The sequence below is a fragment of the Sebastes fasciatus genome, chromosome 3 (assembly GCF_043250625.1).
Source record: "Sebastes fasciatus isolate fSebFas1 chromosome 3, fSebFas1.pri, whole genome shotgun sequence".
NCBI lineage: Eukaryota > Metazoa > Chordata > Actinopteri > Perciformes > Sebastidae > Sebastes > Sebastes fasciatus.
Window position 1 is genome coordinate 28,594,259 of NC_133797.1, and position 16,991 is coordinate 28,611,249.

A 16,991-nucleotide genomic window follows, 5' to 3' on the forward strand; every position below is an offset into this window, starting at 1 on the left:
GCTGATACATCTTACATGCTATATTCTGCCTACATAATATGTTTACAAAATTAAAGAACATCTACCAGACTCTACTTCCAAAAATATTGGGTAAAATAAGGTATACAATGGGGTATTGCCGCTGTAACATTGGGAGCAGCAGTTGGAGCAGCAGTTTGGGCAGCTGTAGCATTAGGAGCTGCAGTTGGAGCCGCTGTAACATTGGAAGCAGCTGTTGGAGCAGCAGTTGGGGCATCTGTAGCATTAGGAGCTGCAGAATAAATAAATATGACATTAGAGCAAGACAGGTTGAGAATGACACAGACTGACCGGAAATGACATTGTCATGAAACGTAAAGCAAAACAAGTTTATTCATATAAGAACCAATACCAATGTCAAAATCTATCAAAAGTTGTATATGTCACAGCAATAGATTAATTGTTGAAGCTAAGGGTCATGTTGACTGGTGGTGAGGACATATCTACCAGCAAAATCAAAAGTGAAAAGAATATGTTGCTATACCTGAAAATAAAGTTGTGAGAACTGGTTGTGGTGAGGTTGTATTTAATGATGGTATCATTGTATCTCCTCGTGGAGAGGTAACATTTACTGTTGGTGGTGCTGTGTTGTCATGTATTGAGGTTGCATCCATCGGTGTTGATGTTGAATTGACTGAACGCGAGGTCATATAGCCAAGTGGTGAGGTTGTGTTTCCTTGTGGTGAGGTAGTATGGATTGTTTGTGAGGTCATGTTTACTGGTGGTGAGGTCATGTAGACTGGGAATGAGGTGATGTTGACAGGTAAAGAGGTCATGTGGGCTATGGGTGAGGTTGCATTGACTGGTCTTGAGGTTATGGGGACTGATGGGGAGGTTACATTGACTGATGGTGAGGTAATATGAAAAGTTTGTGAGGTCATGGTGACTGGTGACGAGGTCATATAGACTGGGGATGAGGTCATGTTGACAGGTGAAGAGGTCATGGGGGCTAATGGTGAGGTTGCATTGATTAGTGATGGTGAGGTCATGTGGACTGACTTTGATTGGATAAAACAAAATAAGTTGGTACTAAATATCTCAAAAAACAAATCCATTATTCTGGGATCTAGTCATAAGCTGTCATCTATGCCCACACTAAATCTCTACTTGGACGGTGAACCTATATAGCATGTGGATAAGGTCACATTACTGGGACTAACTATAGTCAATCAATTGTCATGGGTAGAGCACATTGACACAATTGTCAGGAAAATGGGAAATGGCATCTCCATGGCAAGAAAATGTCTTCCGTATGTTCCAGCACACATTCTGGGACAAGTAGTTAAATCTTTAAGTTTAAGCGACCTGGACTATTGCTCTCCTGTAAGGTCTTCTGCACCGAAAAGTGTACTGCGGAAACTACAAATTGCCCAAAACAGAGCTGCAAGACTAGTCTTACACTGCCTCATGAGAAGGAACACAGACAGCACGCATCATAAACTGTCATGTTTACCAGTAGAGAAAAGACTCACCTTAAGCACAGCGACATTCTTTAGTAAAAGCATTTATTCTACTAACCCCGAGTTTTTATACAGTCAAATTACCAAATGCAGGGTCGTTCACAGTCATTTCACTAGAACAGCAGGTGATGGCCAAATCCTGTTACCTCACCCAAAATCGAATGCCTTAAAAAAGACGGTCATTTATTGTGTCATCAATCATTGGAATAGCTGCCCTCTTTACATCCGTCAATCCTCTAACAAATCCTCATTTAAATACCATCTAAGAATACATTACTTAAGCAGCTGATCGATAGTCCAGTGTTGGTCATGTATGGTTTTTCTTTTGTTCCTTTTCCCTGATGATGGGCTTTGAGGCTAAATGGTTGTGGAAAATGTGTATGAATGTGAAATTTATATATGTTTGGAAAATGTTTATGTTATTAGTGTAACACAAATATGATGTTGTATATAGTATGTATGTGATAAATGTAATATACTTAATTTTCGGACCCCAGGAAAACTATCTGGTGCCATTGGTATCAGCTAATGGGGATCCTTTTTAAATAAATAAATAAATACATTGTTTTTAGTATATTCTCCAGCACATATTGTTTGCCCATTTCTTATTGCTGTCTTGAAAGAAAGTACAGTAGTATCATGTTACCTGCTGTCACATTAGAGGTGGTAGCTGACGCGGAAGTTGTTCCCATTAGTCCTGTAGAGAAAAATGTCACAAAGATCAAACCTAAATTCAGCCCAATTCAAAATTATGTTATTTTAAAGTGTTATAAATTAGTCTCCTTGAAACCCGCCCACTTTATTCTCTCTCCCTCTCTCTCTCTCTCTGTCGTGCACGCACGGACACAAACACACACACACACGCACATAAATACCTGCTAATAGGAGAAGGAATATAAGAGGATCCATCCTGACTTTTTCTGGTTCCTGTGAAATACAAAGGACATTAAAAATACATTTTGAATACATTTCAGTATGAAGAACAAATGTCCACACTGATGTCATTCTCATATACACTCTGTTTCCAGTTTATTGGGTACACCTAGATTAAAACTAATGCAGTCTAATAAAAGAGCTCCGCAATAAAACCTACCTTCATGAAGGTTACAATGTTCAGTTAGTTTTAGTAGAAACTGTTTGAGAGATGTGTTGATTCGACTGAATGGCCAGTTGGAGGTTATAGCTTTTCAGTGCTGTTATATTGCATTGTAGTATTAAAACTTCAGTAGGCAGAAAGTTTTTGGCATCATTGGGCAAAAATTCCATAATTACCTTTCAACATATTGTAATTCAAGTGCTCTGAGAGAAAACTAGACTTCTGCACCTCCTCATGGCTCTGTTTTCAGGCTTTAAAAAATCTAGCCCGTGAAGGGAGACTGTGGCCAATCACAGGTCATTTCAGAGTTCCCATTGAGCGTTCCTATTGGCTGTGCTCCGGCTGGTGGGCGGTGCTTGGTATTTCCTTGACTGATCTCAACATGGCTGCCGGCGGGTCAAAAAAGTTCTCATTTTACAGCTAAACAGTAAACTACAACATGTTTCTGAAAACATTTGAGGTGAGAAATAGGCATTACAGTAACAGGAGGACACAGAGGCACAGGATTTTTTTCAGATTACCTGTCTCATGTACTACTGTCAGGATATAGTGACCGTTTTTATAAAAATACGTTTTTAAACATATTTGCTCTATTTCTACCCACTGCTGCTTTAAGAGGTATTTGTAATATTTTGTCGACCCCATTTATATCAATGAGGATGGTGAATATGAGAAACACCTCTCACTATATCATAATACAATTCAGCAACACCACAAAGTACAGCCTCCAAAATGCCTATAAAGTTGAATCAACACCTCTATAAAACTGTTTCTACAAAAAAATAACTTTATAACCCTTTTGAATGTAAGATTTATTACAGAGCTGTTGTATTAGGCTGCATTAGTATTAACAAGGTGTACCTAATTAACTGGTAACTAAGCCTATGATATAGCAACTCAAATGTTATAACAGAACAAGAGTGCTTTTGATGTAATGGCTCTGGTTTTCTATCATCTTCCTCTGTGTGCTAATGACTCACTGATAAACTCATCCTTGTGATTTAGCGGATGCTTAAAAGACATATAACACATTTTGAGAATGTCTCACACTCATGGCAACAATCTGGAGAGACAAGTTTGTGTAACTTTACCATATCTCACTTTGTCAGATAGCATCACACCTCGGGGCTGTTCAAGATTCCAACAACAGGCGTATCCCGCCCTCACAAGACTACTGAAGAATTTCGCAAAGGATTTTCTTTTAGATTCTTTTAAATAAACCCAGAATTTATGCACAGCATAAAATCATAATGTGATCCATTCAGATTTCTCAAAGGAAATAATTAAGGTTACTGCTGACCAGTTTATGTGGCATATTGTTTATTTGTGGAGTCAATTCTAATTTCTGCCATATTAATTTAGAAGTTGTGGGGAAAGGATCAAATCACACTATAAATAATATTCTGATAATTCTTTGACAAGAACATGATTCTGATAAGCTAAACTCTGTTAAAAAGAGCAGTTATGGTTGCTTTCAAAGGCACTTTGAAAACAGCTAACTTTGTCAACAGCTAAACAGATATTCACTACTTTTCATATAGGCCGGAATCAGAAAGAGTCAGTCAAACACCTGATTTGTGGTACCACGCTGATGTTCAGCTTAGTAGAGAATGACAAAACAAATAAAGAGACAAGCAAGACAGCAGTCAAGATAATTATGAAGAGAAGTGATTTTGTCTCAATTGGATTGTGATCTGGACTCTGACTCTGCCACCTCCGGGCTTTAACATTTTATTATCACCTGATAATGATACAGTTATGGTTAGTATGGCTATTAAGATCAGACAGAAAAATAAATTAATCTGTTCAACTCCCTAAATATCCTGATCTGTATAAGCCATGAGTGTACCAACCTTTCAGTTTGAGTTTCATGAGTGTCAGTGATAAACTGAATATTTATATTCAAAGTAATTATCAGAATACATTTCAATACTTGTATATACAGTATTTTTGTATTTTCATGTCATAAACATTGATATATATTTGTCAAATAAAGCAATTGTCTTTACAAGGGTTAAATTCACTGAAATTCCTATTAGACAATCAGAGCTGCTACAGCACAAGAACTCTTACTGAGAGCAGCCACACCCTGACAAGCCAATTACAATCCGTCAGTGTTGAGTATATAGGTTACTATACTGTATGTTTAACTGTTACAGCCTTCAGAATAATATGCATTATTTTTATCAATGATTTGTTCATGAGGATGTTTTTCTTTTTATTTAAGAAGTTGTGGTATATTGACACATTGGAAATCAAAAGTGTGTCTGAGCAAAAACCTGAAAAGTAAGAGTCACCAGAAATTCGTACCCTTTTAAACCACTGATATAACTTGCAGGACTTGTTCTGCTTTGTTATTTCCTGTAAAACAGGAATGGTAGCAGGACCCAAGGCACAATGTAAAAGATAGATTGTGGGGTGGGGTTGGTTGACGTAGAGTTGAGAGATGTAAATACCAATGCAGTTAGATTATAGAAAGCATCCTTGCTATTTCAAATATCCATAAGTGGTGTAACAATATAGTCTCGGCCACTGGTGCCATAACAAAACTGTCTCGTTAAGTTTTGCAAAGAGCAGAGCTGTGAAGTTGATTTGTCTGTAATAACACAAACATTATTGTATGAAAACAATAACTTTTGATAAACCTAACCATCACTAATCTGCATCATTACCATAAAATTATCAGCACAGGCTATTAACTGTCTCATCCTAAAGCGAAAGCTCAAATGCTTCACTCCTATACACTCATCTAATGCATCTATTACTACATTCAAGCAATACCTGCCAGCTGATGTTTTAATTGTTTTCCTTATTTAAATTCAAAAGTCTGCATTGTTTAGACTGTCCACTCCTTAAACCCACAAATTACCTACCTCTTTCAATTAATAATCAATTAAAGGGGCTCCATGTAAGAATCAGAAATTGCTTGTAACAGTGACACCTGTGGCCGTTAAGTCAACGACAGTCAGCAGCCGGTTGCTTGCGCTTGTGCTCGTACTATGAAGATGCAAGCGAGCATCGGCGATAACAGTGAGACGACACACACTAGACTGAACGGGATTGACAGCTAAAACCACAATATCACTATATTTCACTTACATTTACTTGGCAGTTGAGTACCTTGCCAGGTATTAATATTTCTATCTTTGGACAGATTTTGGCACTGCGATAACATCACAACCGTACAAGATCAAGTCATGAAACTATACAGGTGTATAATTGAGATAAATAAAATGAAGGCCGAGTTCGAAGATAGGAGTGGTCTGAGTAAGGGCGCCTTCAGTAGGGGGGTAGGAAGTGGGTGGGGTCCGTTGGCCACACCATTCTACGCCCCTAGTCTGATTTGGTTTTGCAGCTGGTGTGATTCCATCGCAATAAGTTCTCTTGTGTTCTCTGTATCTCATACACAGCCTGTGGTCACCAGTGGCTTAGGCAGAAATCACATCATCATCAGAGGTAATGTTACAGGCACCAACAAGATGAACATTAACAGCATCACATAGCCTGGCAGGACGGCCAAATAGTCACACCCACACTGCCGACAGACGCAACAGCATTATTAATCAAGCATATGGTACACCAGCACCAACAAGCCCAGTAACGTTCAGACTTTACATAACTGGTATATAGCAAATCCAAAACACCACTGATTCTAAATGTTCAAATTTGCCATTTCGCTGACCTATTAATGTAAAATGTTTTCTTTTTATCTATGTAAAAAAAGAGAGACAAAAAGAATAACTTGAAAAACAACAGGGTTATTTCAAAGGTAACATTTTAATACTTTATTGATTAACAAAGATACACATATTTATTATTCCCCTTCTCATAGAGGAAAAAACAGTATTCAATTCAAGTGTTAATCAATTACAATCAATAACCCTTTTACATTTTATGATAGTACCCAGACATTTTTAAATGTATTCAGTAATCCACTTACCACACTATTCACTTGATACTGAATGATTCTGCAAAACCCAACATTATATTTAATGGCAACTTATTTAAAGGATCGATAACAATATTGTTTTCTTATAATATTCACGTGGCAAATGTGCTGTCATTAAGGTAAACCTCCTAAAGCTACATGGTTATGGTTAGAGAAAGATCATCTTCATTGTTAAATATGTCCAAAAGTAATGGTGAGTATCAGACGTGATATGAATCATTGGTCTTCAGCATCAAGATCAGGTTACCTCCATACCCTTAGCTTTTGGCACCACACTTAACTGCACACTTCTTCCTTCATTCACACTTAACAATGGCATTGGATGTAACTTGTGTTCTGCGTTTAATTGGAAATAAATATTTAAGGAGTTGATGTTGACTCTGAAATATTAGAAAAAGCAGAGGTTGTAGTCAGTAAAATTATCTGAAGTGAAAGTAACTTCACAAGTTCAAAAAACAGTCTTTAAAAGTAAGCTACTTCCCAACCTTGAGCCCACATTGTACTTTCATATTTAAAAATGACCAGAGAATTACAAATATGTTATCGTGACATGTATTTAGTTATTTAACAGATTAAAATATGTAAACAATAAATTCATAAAGTTTGACTTTTAAGCCTCCAATAACTTACGTGCAGAAACGCTGGTGGATATAATGTTCAGGGAGGAAGAAGGGCTTGTAAGCGCATTGGTGAATTCTGAAGTAATATTGCTTGCTGAAGGAACTGAGTTTTTATCTTTGAACACAAGGGTCGAGTCGACAACCACTGATCCCTTCCTACAGTGACAAAGAGAGAAAGCATTTTAAAAGTAGGTAAAACGCAAATGTCTGGCAAAACTTAGTCAGTGATTGAAATTCAGTCTTACGTTAGTGCGTTAACGATGGAGCGAAGGAAAGATGGTCCATACACATTTGCACCCACTCTGTTTAGCTGAAAGACAACATGACAAAAACAATACATAAATACAACATATGTCTGCAAGCACCAATGAACAGCTTACTACAAATGCAAGTTCCCTGATTGCCCTGCAAGACAGGGATGTGGCTATGGTTTGAAGACAATGGCGATTGAGCCACAATGGGATCTGGGCTCACTTTAGGGGACATAACTAACTTGCAGCCAGTGAGAACAGAAAAAGAAATACCTTCCAATATAATGCAATAATCACTGTGTGCATTATGGAAATGTATATATTAAATTGTTAAAACATGGCTGCTGTATACTGTATTCAAATACGCTGTAACATTGGCTTTTGTTGTTTCCGTAGGAAAGTTATGGGGACAGACTAAATGATTAATGTACATCAATGCAAAAGTATAACATGAGTGTTCCTATATTCTGTGTGCACGCTGATAAGAGCTTTTTCCCAAAATAAAATATTTGCTGATTATTTGCACTTAAATTTAGAAGATGCTTCTCTGTCTAATGATGCCCATGGAATATTATTGTTAGAAAATAAAATCACAATTTATTTGCAGTACACTGTTACAGTGCAAAGACATCTTACCTCTTTGACCACCATTGCGACTAAAATCTGATACGCCTCTGAGGATGAGTTGGAGAGATCTGATGTGAATGTTTGGTTGAGACTAAACTTAAGGTCGACAGTTCCTTCACTGGACGTAGGAGGATCTGTTGATGCAGTGGTGGTGGTTTCTGTGGTTGTAGCAGTTGCTGTAGTTGTAGTTGTTGCAGCAGTGGAAGCAGCAGAAGAAGAAGAGGCTGTACAAATACCAATGGGTTATCAATTATTATGGCACTGTAACATGCATGTAATTTAAACAGATTGATGAACAGATTAATTCAATTAGATTTTTAAATTTCCAATTACTTACTTGCATTAACAGTGCCTGATATAATGTTCAGGGAGGCAGAGCTGCTCGTAAATACACTGCGGAGTTCTGTAGTTGTATTGCTTACTGAAGGAACTGAGCTGTCATCATTGAACACAAGCGTCGTGTCGACAACCACTGATCCACTCCTTTAATGAAAAAGAGAAAAAGCAACACTTTTAAAAAGCAAGTGACTGGCAAATGTGCAGAAAAATATAAGCAAGTGATTGAAATTGAATCTTACGTGAATGAGTTAACGATTGAGCGTCTGTAAGATGATCCATACACATCTGTACAGGCTTTGTTTACCTGAAAGACAACATTATTGTATTTTGCAATGTAATGGTTTAGAAAAAAATTTACAAATTTTGCTCTGTTTAATTTGGAGGCTGATACATCTTACATGCTATATTCTGCCTACATAATATGTTTACAAAATTAAAGAACATCTACCAGACTCTACTTCCAAAAATATTGGGTAAAATAAGGTATACAATGGGGTATTGAAACAAAAAGATTAGCTTTTGGTGCGTCACATTGGCAATTGTGGGGACAAATAGAATGGCCAAATTTCCAAGTACTGTACATCAACGCAAGAACAGTAGAAACATCAGTATATTCAGTGTGCAAAGGGATCAGATTTATTTCCAAAGAGAAAAAGATAAATATACTTCTTTGTCGGGTGATCCTTATAGAATCTTTTTTTTTTTTTGGTGTAAAAAGCATATTTTTATATCATCTTACCTCTTTGACCACTTCTGCAGCCAAAGTCTGGTATGCCGTCGAAGATGAGTTTGAGAGATCTGATGTAAATGTTTGATTGAGACTAAACTCAAACCCAAGGGTTCCCTCACTGGATGTAGGAGGATCTGTTCATGCAGTGGTGGTTGAAGTATCTGGTGCAGCAGTGGTAGTGGCTGTTGCATTGGGAGGAGCAGTTGGAGCAGCAGTTGGGGCAGCATTAGGAGCTGCAGTTGGAGCCGCTGAAACATTGGGAGCCATTGTCGGGGCAGCAGTTGGGGCATCTGTAGCATTAGGAGCTGCAGTTGGAGCCGCTGTAACATTGGGAGCAGCTGTTGGAGCAGCAGTTGGGGCATCTGTAGCATTAGGAGCTGCAGTTGGAGCCGCTGTAACATTGGGAGCCATTGTCGGGGCAGCAGTTGGGGCAGCTGTAGCATTAGGAGCTGCAGTTGGAGCCGCTGTAACATTGGGAGCCATTGTCGGGGCAGCAGTTGGGGCATCTGTAACATTAAGAGCTGCATTTGGAGCCGCTGTAACATTGGGAGCCATTGTCGGGGCAGCAGTTGGGGCATCTGTAGCATTAGGAGCTGCAGTTGGAGCCGCTGTAACATTGGGAGCAGCAGTTGGAGCAGCAGTTATGGCAGCTGTAGCATTAGGAGCAGCAGTTGGTGCCACTGTAACATTGGGAGCAGCTGTTGGAGCAGCAGTTGGGGCATCTGTAGCATTAGGAGCTGCAGTTGGAGCCGCTGTAACATTGGGAGCAGCTGTTGGAGCAGCAGTTGGGGCATCTGTAGCATTAGGAGCTGCAGTTGGAGCCGCTGTAACATTGGGAGCCATTGTCGGGGCAGCAGTTGGGGCAGCTGTAGCATTAGGAGCTGCAGTTGGAGCCGCTGTAACATTGGGAGCCATTGTCGGGGCAGCAGTTGGGGCATCTGTAACATTAAGAGCTGCAGTTGGAGCCGCTGTAACATTGGGAGCCATTGTCGGGGCAGCAGTTGGGGCATCTGTAGCATTAGGAGCTGCAGTTGGAGCCGCTGTAACATTGGGAGCAGCTGTTGGAGCAGCAGTTGGGGCATCTGTAGCATTAGGAGCTGCAGTTGGAGCCGCTGTAACATTGGGAGCCATTGTCGGGGCAGCAGTTGGGGCAGCTGTAGCATTAGGAGCTGCAGTTGGAGCCGCTGTAACATTGGGAGCCATTGTCGGGGCAGCAGTTGGGGCATCTGTAACATTAAGAGCTGCATTTGGAGCCGCTGTAACATTGGGAGCCATTGTCGGGGCAGCAGTTGGGGCATCTGTAGCATTAGGAGCTGCAGTTGGAGCCGCTGTAACATTGGGAGCAGCAGTTGGAGCAGCAGTTATGGCAGCTGTAGCATTAGGAGCAGCAGTTGGTGCCACTGTAACATTGGGAGCAGCTGTTGGAGCAGCAGTTGGGGCATCTGTAGCATTAGGAGCTGCAGTTGGAGCCGCTGTAACATTGGGAGCAGCTGTTGGAGCAGCAGTTGGGGCATCTGTAGCATTAGGAGCTGCAGTTGGAGCCGCTGTAACATTGGGAGCCATTGTCGGGGCAGCAGTTGGGGCAGCTGTAGCATTAGGAGCTGCAGTTGGAGCCGCTGTAACATTGGGAGCCATTGTCGGGGCAGCAGTTGGGGCATCTGTAACATTAAGAGCTGCAGTTGGAGCCGCTGTAACATTGGGAGCCATTGTCGGGGCAGCAGTTGGGGCATCTGTAGCATTAGGAGCTGCAGTTGGAGCCGCTGTAACATTGGGAGCAGCAGTTGGAGCAGCAGTTATGGCAGCTGTAGCATTAGGAGCAGCAGTTGGAGCCACTGTAACATTGGGAGCAGCTGTTGGAGCAGCAGTTGGGGCATCTGTAGCATTAGGAGCTGCAGTTGGAGCCGCTGTAACATTGGGAGCAGCTGTTGGAGCAGCAGTTGGGGCATCTGTAGCATTAGGAGCTGCAGTTGGAGCCGCTGTAACATTGGGAGCCATTGTCGGGGCAGCAGTTGGGGCATCTGTAGCATTAGGAGCTGCAGTTGGAGCTGCTGTAACATTGGAAGCAGCAGTTGGAGCAGCAGTTGGGGCATCTGTAGCATTAGGAGCTGCAGTTGCAGCTGCTGTAACATTGGAAGCAGCAGTTTGGGCAGCAGTTGGGGCATCTGTAGCATTAGGAGCTGCAGTTGGAGCCGCTGTAACATTGGGAGCAACTGTTGGAGCAGCAGTTGGGGCATCTGTAGCATTAGGAGCTGCAGTTGGAGCCGCTGTAACATTGGAAGCAGCTGTTGGAGCAGCAGTTGGGGCATCTGTAGCATTAGGAGCTGCAGAATAAATAAATATGACATTAGAGCAAGACAGGTTGAGAATGACACAGACTGACCGGAAATGACATTGTCATGAAACGTAAAGCAAAACAAGTTTATTCATATAAGAACCAATACCAATGTCAAAATCTATCAAAAGTTGTATATGTCACAGCAATAGATTAATTGTTGAAGCTAAGGGTCATGTTGACTGGTGGTGAGGACATATCTACCAGCAAAATCAAAAGTGAAAAGAATATGTTGCTATACCTGAAAATAAAGTTGTGAGAACTGGTTGTGGTGAGGTTGTATTTAATGATGGTATCATTGTATCTCCTCGTGGAGAGGTAACATTTACTGTTGGTGGTGCTGTGTTGTCATGTATTGAGGTTGCATCCATCGGTGTTGATGTTGAATTGACTGAACGCGAGGTCATATAGCCAAGTGGTGAGGTTGTGTTTCCTTGTGGTGAGGTAGTATGGATTGTTTGTGAGGTCATGTTTACTGGTGGTGAGGTCATGTAGACTGGGAATGAGGTCATGTTGACAGGTAAAGAGGTCATGTGGGCTATGGGTGAGGTTGCATTGACTGGTCTTGAGGTTATGGGGACTGATGGGGAGGTTACATTGACTGATGGTGAGGTAATATGAAAAGTTTGTGAGGTCATGGTGACTGGTGACGAGGTCATGTAGACTGGGGGTGAGGTCATGTTGACAGGTGAAGAGGTCATGGGGGCTAATGGTGAGGTTGCATTGATTAGTGATGGTGAGGTCATGTGGACTGACTTTGATTGGATAAAACAAAATAAGTTGGTACTAAATATCTCAAAAAACAAATCCATTATTCTGGGATCTAGTCATAAGCTGTCATCTATGCCCACACTAAATCTCTACTTGGACGGTGAACCTATATAGCATGTGGATAAGGTCACATTACTGGGACTAACTATAGTCAATCAATTGTCATGGGTAGAGCACATTGACACAATTGTCAGGAAAATGGGAAATGGCATCTCCATGGCAAGAAAATGTCTTCCGTATGTTCCAGCACACATTCTGGGACAAGTAGTTAAATCTTTAAGTTTAAGCGACCTGGACTATTGCTCTCCTGTAAGGTCTTCTGCACCGAAAAATGTACTGCGGAAACTACAAATTGCCCAAAACAGAGCTGCAAGACTAGTCTTACACTGCCCCATGAGAAGGAACACAGACAGCACGCATCATAAACTGTCATGTTTACCAGTAGAGAAAAGACTCACCTTAAGCACAGCGACATTCTTTAGTAAAAGCATTTATTCTACTAACCCCGAGTTTTTATACAGTCAAATTACCAAATGCAGGGTCGTTCACAGTCATTTCACTAGAACAGCAGGTGATGGCCAAATCCTGTTACCTCACCCAAAATCGAATGCCTTAAAAAAGACGGTCATTTATTGTGTCATCAATCATTGGAATAGCTGCCCTCTTTACATCCGTCAATCCTCTAACAAATCCTCATTTAAATACCATCTAAGAATACATTACTTAAGCAGCTGATCGATAGTCCAGTGTTGGTCATGTATGGTTTTTCTTTTGTTCCTTTTCCCTGATGATGGGCTTTGAGGCTAAATGGTTGTGGAAAATGTGTATGAATGTGAAATTTATATATGTTTGGAAAATGTTTATGTTATTAGTGTAACACAAATATGATGTTGTATATAGTATGTATGTGATAAATGTAATATACTTAATTTTCGGACCCCAGGAAAACTATCTGGTGCCATTGGTATCAGCTAATGGGGATCCTTTTTAAATAAATAAATAAATACATTGTTTTTAGTATATTCTCCAGCACATATTGTTTGCCCGTTTCTTATTGCTGTCTTGAAAGAAAGTACAGTAGTATCATGTTACCTGCTGTCACATTAGAGGTGGTAGCTGACGCGGAAGTTGTTCCCATTAGTCCTGTAGAGAAAAATGTCACAAAGATCAAACCTAAATTCAGCCCAATTCAAAATTATGTTATTTTAAAGTGTTATAAATTAGTCTCCTTGAAACCCGCCCACTTTATTCTCTCTCCCTCTCTCTCTCTCTCTGTCGTGCACGCACGGACACAAACACACACACACACGCACATAAATACCTGCTAATAGGAGAAGGAATATAAGAGGATCCATCCTGACTTTTTCTGGTTCCTGTGAAATACAAAGGACATTAAAAATACATTTTGAATACATTTCAGTATGAAGAACAAATGTCCACACTGATGTCATTCTCATATACACTCTGTTTCCAGTTTATTGGGTACACCTAGATTAAAACTAATGCAGTCTAATAAAAGAGCTCCGCAATAAAACCTACCTTCATGAAGGTTACAATGTTCAGTTAGTTTTAGTAGAAACTGTTTGAGAGATGTGTTGATTCGACTGAATGGCCAGTTGGAGGTTATAGCTTTTCAGTGCTGTTATATTGCATTGTAGTATTAAAACTTCAGTAGGCAGAAAGTTTTTGGCATCATTGGGCAAAAATTCCATAATTACCTTTCAACATATTGTAATTCAAGTGCTCTGAGAGAAAACTAGACTTCTGCACCTCCTCATGGCTCTGTTTTCAGGATTTAAAAAATCTAGCCCGTGAAGGGAGACTGTGGCCAATCACAGGTCATTTCAGAGTTCCCATTGAGCGTTCCTATTGGCTGTGCTCCGGCTGGTGGGCGGTGCTTGGTATTTCCTTGACTGATCTCAACATGGCTGCCGGCGGGTCAAAAAAGTTCTCATTTTACAGCTAAACAGTAAACTACAACATGTTTCTGAAAACATTTGAGGTGAGAAATAGGCATTACAGTAACAGGAGGACACAGAGGCACAGGATTTTTTTCAGATTACCTGTCTCATGTACTACTGTCAGGATATAGTGACCGTTTTTATAAAAATACGTTTTTAAACATATTTGCTCTATTTCTACCCACTGCTGCTTTAAGAGGTATTTGTAATATTTTGTCGACCCCATTTATATCAATGAGGATGGTGAATATGAGAAACACCTCTCACTATATCATAATACAATTCAGCAACACCACAAAGTACAGCCTCCAAAATGCCTATAAAGTTGAATCAACACCTCTATAAAACTGTTTCTACAAAAAAATAACTTTATAACCCTTTTGAATGTAAGATTTATTGCAGAGCTGTTGTATTAGGCTGCATTAGTATTAACAAGGTGTACCTAATTAACTGGTAACTAAGCCTATGATATAGCAACTCAAATGTTATAACAGAACAAGAGTGCTTTTGATGTAATGGCTCTGGTTTTCTATCATCTTCCTCTGTGTGCTAATGACTCACTGATAAACTCATCCTTGTGATTTAGCGGATGCTTAAAAGACATATAACACATTTTGAGAATGTCTCACACTCATGGCAACAATATGGAGAGACAAGTTTGTGTAACTTTACCATATCTCACTTTGTCAGATAGCATCACACCTCGGGGCTGTTCAAGATTCCAACAACAGGCGTATCCCGCCCTCACAAGACTACTGAAGAATTTCGCAAAGGATTTTCTTTTAGATTCTTTTAAATAAACCCAGAATTTATGCACAGCATAAAATCATAATGTGATCCATTCAGATTTCTCAAAGGAAATAATTAAGGTTACTGCTGACCAGTTTATGTGGCATATTGTTTCTTTGTGGAGTCAATTCTAATTTCTGCCATATTAATTTAGAAGTTGTGGGGAAAGGATCAAATCACACTATAAATAATATTCTGATAATTCTTTGACAAGAACATGATTCTGATAAGCTAAACTCTGTTAAAAAGAGCAGTTATGGTTGCTTTCAAAGGCACTTTGAAAACAGCTAACTTTGTCAACAGCTAAACAGATATTCACTACTTTTCATATAGGCCGGAATCAGAAAGAGTCAGTCAAACACCTGATTTGTGGTACCACGCTGATGTTCAGCTTAGTAGAGAATGACAAAACAAATAAAGAGACAAGCAAGATAGCAGTCAAGATAATTATGAAGAGAAGTGATTTTGTCTCAATTGGATTGTGATCTGGACTCTGACTCTGCCACCTCCGGGCTTTAACATTTTATTATCACCTGATAATGATACAGTTATGGTTAGTATGGCTATTAAGATCAGACAGAAAAATAAATTAATCTGTTCAACTCCCTAAATATCCTGATCTGTATAAGCCATGAGTGTACCAACCTTTCAGTTTGAGTTTCATGAGTGTCAGTGATAAACTGAATATTTATATTCAAAGTAATTATCAGAATACATTTCAATACTTGTATATACAGTATTTTTGTATTTTCATGTCATAAACATTGATATATATTTGTCAAATAAAGCAATTGTCTTTACAAGGGTTAAATTCACTGAAATTCCTATTAGACAATCAGAGCTGCTACAGCACAAGAACTCTTACTGAGAGCAGCCACACCCTGACAAGCCAATTACAATCCGTCAGTGTTGAGTATATAGGTTACTATACTGTATGTTTAACTGTTACAGCCTTCAGAATAATATGCATTATTTTTATCAATGATTTGTTCATGAGGATGTTTTTCTTTTTATTTAAGAAGTTGTGGTATATTGACACATTGGAAATCAAAAGTGTGTCTGAGCAAAAACCTGAAAAGTAAGAGTCACCAGAAATTCGTACCCTTTTAAACCACTGATATAACTTGCAGGACTTGTTCTGCTTTGTTATTTCCTGTAAAACAGGGATGGTAGCAGGACCCAAGGCACAATGTAAAAGATAGATTGTGGGGTGGGGTTGGTTGACGTAGAGTTGAGAGATGTAAATACCAATGCAGTTAGATTATAGAAAGCATCCTTGCTATTTCAAATATCCATAAGTGGTGTAACAATATAGTCTCGGCCACTGGTGCCATAACAAAACTGTCTCGTTAAGTTTTGCAAAGAGCAGAGCTGTGAAGTTGATTTGTCTGTAATAACACAAACATTATTGTATGAAAACAATAACTTTTGATAAACCTAACCATCACTAATCTGCATCATTACCATAAAATGATCAGCACAGGCTATTAACTGTCTCATCCTAAAGCGAAAGCTCAAATGCTTCACTCCTATACACTCATCTAATGCATCTATTACTACATTCAAGCAATACCTGCCAGCTGATGTTTTAATTGTTTTCCTTATTTAAATTCAAAAGTCTGCATTGTTTAGACTGTCCACTCCTTAAACCCACAAATTACCTACCTCTTTCAATTAATAATCAATTAAAGGGGCTCCATGTAAGAATCAGAAATTGCTTGTAACAGTGGCACCTGTGGCCGTTAAGTCAACGACAGTCAGCAGCCGGTTGCTTGCGCTTGTGCTCGTACTATGAAGATGCAAGCGAGCATCGGCGATAACAGTGAGACGACACACACTAGACTGAACGGGATTGACAGCTAAAACCACAATATCACTATATTTCACTTAAATTTACTTGGCAGTTGAGTACCTTGCCAGGTATTAATATTTCTATCTTTGGACAGATTTTGGCACTGCGATAACATCACAACCGTACAAGATCCAGTCATGAAACTATACAGGTGTATAATTGAGATAAATAAAATGAAGGCCGAGTTCGAAGATAG